Source organism: Phalangium opilio, unplaced genomic scaffold (assembly GCF_054372755.1).
Source record: "Phalangium opilio isolate 3A_F unplaced genomic scaffold, DU_Popi_V2 ptg000059l_1, whole genome shotgun sequence".
NCBI lineage: Eukaryota > Metazoa > Arthropoda > Arachnida > Opiliones > Phalangiidae > Phalangium > Phalangium opilio.
The window spans coordinates 815124-819702 of record NW_028324176.1 but is presented as its reverse complement, the minus strand read 5'-3'; the positions used below and the strand labels follow the sequence as shown (position 1 = coordinate 819702).

Genomic DNA, 4579 nt, shown 5'->3' with positions numbered 1-4579 from the left:
CGTAGTATAGCACGCTATAACTACGTTTGTATGTTTGTGAGCTATCTCGTTTTCTGCAATGTCAGTTGATTTGACTAGAATAGTATCATCGTTTAATGTCAATAGACTTTTAACCTCTTTGTCTTGGTTAAGAAGTAGTTCGTACAGGGTTTTTGCGTCTTTTATTATATCTGTTGAGGTGTGTCTCGTGTTTTGTCCAAACTTCCCCCAAAAAGAGTTCAGCATGAGTTTACTAAGGCATCTTAAGCCTTCATTCTTTTCTATTTTATCTATATCTAAATCGATCCCCTCGACTCTTTTGTAATTTTTGATGTAGTTTTCTTTATCCTCTTGGGTGACGCATTCAGCAGGGAAGCCGCTAGCCAGAGTTTTATATTCAAGGAAGGCGTTTACATAGTCTTTAAAAAGCCCGCCTTGTTTGGTCTCGGGATCGTATTGGGTTATTTTGTATGCCCAGGCTTCATACATGTGTGTTATTTTGTATCCTCGTTCTACGGCGTATCTTAGTTCATCTGTTACCCAGGTACCCCGCAGTTCTCTTTGATCAGGTGTGTGTGTGCAGTCACCTTGAAATTGAGTTTTACAACAGGTGTAACAGAGGGGAAAGGTGAGCTTACCGTTTATACGAGCTGGCAAAACCGGATGTATTAGATTTTGAGCCGGAAGTACATCGCATTTGAGAAGCCCGTCAAAAGAGAAGATGTCGGGAAATTTTTCCAGAATAATTTGGGGATGACCAATGGGAATTTTTCCCGTTTTGTTGACGAATGGGTATAAACTCGTGAAATCGACGTAGTGCATTTTTTCTGTCCCCGTTGTTTTATGGTATAGCTTGTTAGCACCGCAACGTCCGCCGAAGAAAGCGTCGCGAGGGTTCAGTCTTTTGGATGTTTTAACCCGAATGTCGTTCCGTTTTAAAAATTCATTAATTTCGGGGTTATTCTACAGGGCCGGTAGGCCCTTGTAGATATGACTTGATACTCTTTTGTAACGTTAAAGCAAAATTCACATGCTTTTACCAATTTTCCTATGGAGATTAACATGGCGTTTTTCGTGATATTTAGCCACCTCTAACTGAAAAACTAGAGCGAAGTTACTTTTCGGAATACTCTTAATTTAACAATTATGTATTCAAGATGTGCTATCGGCTAGTTTAATTTAAATCAATTAACTCTAAGTATGTTAATTTTAGTTAATTCTGAAAGTACGTCAAAAAATTACTTTTGGGTCAGACTGTCTAGCAGTAGACGCTGACAAATTACTTAACTATTTCATCCGAGCTTGAGCACCTTTATATGTATTTTCTAATTAACTGTAGCACCCTTAATAAGAAATAAGTCGTTATCAGGTCGAATTTTCGTCTAGAAAAGTAATTCAGGTAAATAATTACAGTTAACAGAGGTTTTTATATCATTTAAAGTAAGTTTTTGAACGTTCTTTACGGCCAAGGCTTCAGTTGTATTTTAGTTTGTCTATGTAATATAGTATTTATTATAGTCTTTCGCCTTTCAAGATAAAAAAGCTCATTTCCAGCTCTGTATTCCAAAAATACGCAGTCTACTTCGTTTCCTGCTACAAACAAATATATGAGGTATACGGGGTTTCATTATTTGTTAATCTCACTAAAATGCTACTAATTGTGAAGGTGTGTGATATAATTCCTTAAAACTAAACCAATGTAGAGGACCAGATTATTATTTAAAACAATTTTGGTCCTATTGAATCAGTCATACTGTGATGTTACGTTATCATTTTATAAACTATTTGTTACCAACAGTGGATTGTTTAATTCATAAGTAACAGTGGTGCTGGTTAATCCAGAAGGACAGTGTCGTTATACAATTTAATTAGTCAAATAATTTTTATGTTTACATCACAGATCCTCTCAACGTAACCACGTTAGAAACGGAGGGTTACGTTGTTTGCTATTTCCACAGTCCACATTGCCGTTTGTTTATTGGTTTAAATTGCTATGAATTGTATAGGTATTTGATTTAATTACTGGTATTCAAGCTAAACTATAGAATAACATCATTCATTAACATATTGTATAGATAACCTTTACCTTACCACAAACCTAGCACAGGATATGATAAAAATTGAACGCAATGTGTTGGAAATAATAAAAAACTCCTCTAAACATTAGAGTTAAGGTGAATTATTTATTAAAAGTCATTTTATAAGCTTAATGAGCACTGACGACAAGTTAATTTCAACGTAATTAAGTGTAATTAACGTGAAATTAAACCCCGAATGTACATTTTTTTTGGATGAAAACTCAGATAACTCTTAAATGATGTCCTTGATTAAGATTGTATCTTACCAAGCCGTTGGTAAAGCCCATGTTTTCGCTTTCACACTTAAGCTAATTTAAATTATCTCCAAAGTACCTTAATAGGCGCGAAATTCAAAAGTTTAGGGTAAAATAAGAATTGAAAACTCCACTAAAAATTGCAATTAAGGTGAAGTATACATTTAAACTCATTTTATAGCCTAAATGTACACTGCCAAAACACAATCCTACGTTAATTTTAACTCAATTAAATATAATTAACGTGAAATTAAACCAAAATATACATTTTGGATAAAAGCTCAAATAACTTTTAAATAAAGTCTTTAAACTACCCAAAAGTTTAGGGTACCATAATGATGAATATATGGCAAAAATATTAAGCTGCACTAAACATTGCAATTAGGGTAAAAAATTCAAATAAATTTTAAGCTTAATCCACTCTCACGAACCACGCTCAAATTAAGATTAAAACATCACAAATTTTTCGTACAGCCACAGTAGTTTCCTGTTTCACTTTCAAATTAATCTAAATGATCGTTAAAATACATCAAAAGCGCATACATTAAAATTTTAGGGTAATTGCAATTTAAGTTAATATTTTATCGAAACTTTTATTATAAACTAAATCCACACAAGATAAACAAGATAAGCCGTTAAATTAAACTCAATCAAGTATAATTAATGTGAAAGATTCGTGTTTTGGGTAAATTCATGGATACCTTATAATTAAACTAACAAATCTTTCACCCAGCCTCCATTTTCCTGTTTAATTCTTACGATTAATTAAATTGTCATTTAAAAACAAGCTCAATTTATAAGCTAAATCAATACTGCCAAACCACAATCCTTCATTAATTTCAACTCAATTAAGTATAATTAGGGTGAATTTAAACATAATATATACATATTTTGGATAAAAACTCGAATAACTTTTAAATGAACTACTTAATTAATATTAAAACTGTATAGCTGTTGATAAAGCCCCATATTTCTATTTCACACTTAAGTTAATCTTCAAAGTACATTAATAGGCAGATTAGGCTCGAAATTCAAAAGTTTATAGTAAAATAAGAATCAAAAATTCCACTAAAAATGCTATTAAGATGAATTATTTATTGACATTCATTTTAGAGCCTAATCAAGATAAATCTTTAAATTAAGCTTAATCAAGCTATACCTTTAAATTAAACTTAATCAAGATATACCTTTTAAATTAAACTTAATCAAGCTATACCTTTAAATTAAACTTAATCAAGATATACCTTTTAAATTAAACTTAATCAAGATATACCTTTAAATTAAACTTAATCAAGATATACCTTTTAAATTAAACTTAATCAAGATATACCTTTAAATTAAACTTAATCAAGATATACCTTTAAATTGAACTTAATCAAGATATACCTTTAAATTGAACTTAATCAAGATATACCTTTAAATTAAACTTAATCAAGATATACCTTTAAATTAAATTTAATCAAGATATACCTTTTAAATTATACTTAATCAAGATATACCTTTAAATTAAACTTAATCAAGATATACCTTTTAAATTATACTTAATCAAGATATACCTTTAAATTAAACTTAATCAAGATATGCCTTTAAATTAAACTTAATCAAGATATACCTTTAAATTAAACTTAATCAAGATATACCTTTAAATTGAACTTAATCAAGATATACCTTTAAATTGAACTTAATCAAGATATACCTTTAAATTGAACTTAATCAAGATATACCTTTAAATTGAACTTAATCAAGATATACCTTTAAATTGAACTTAATCAAGATATACCTTTAAATTGAACTTAATCAAGATATACCTTTAAATTGAACTTAATCAAGATATACCTTTAAATTGAACTTAATCAAGATATACCTTTAAATTGAACTTAATCAAGATATACCTTTAAATTGAACTTAATCAAGATATACCTTTAAATTGAACTTAATCAAGATATACCTTTAAATTGAACTTAATCAAGATATACCTTTAAATTAAACTTAATCAAGATATACCTTTAAATTGAACTTAATCAAGATATACCTTTAAATTGAACTTGATCAAGATATACCTTTAAATTGAACTTAATCAAGATATACCTTTAAATTGAACTTAATCAAGATATACCTTTAAATTGAACTTAATCAAGATATACCTTTAAATTGAACTTAATCAAGATATACCTTTAAATTGAACTTAATCAAGATATACCTTTAAATTGAACTTAATCAAGATATACCTTTAAATTGAACTTAATCAAGATATACCTTTAAATTGAA

General features: G+C 29.3%; 1 long non-coding RNA gene across 1 annotated transcript; it reads left to right on the top strand.

Moving 5' to 3' along the window:
- Positions 1–1585: 1585 nt before the first annotated feature.
- On the top strand, positions 1586–3104 carry LOC149667252 (uncharacterized). The gene is made up of 2 exons (XR_016368163.1): positions 1586–1985; positions 2055–3104. It is a non-coding gene; the product is annotated as an uncharacterized LOC149667252 (long non-coding RNA).
- The last annotated feature ends 1475 nt before the right edge of the window (positions 3105–4579 follow it).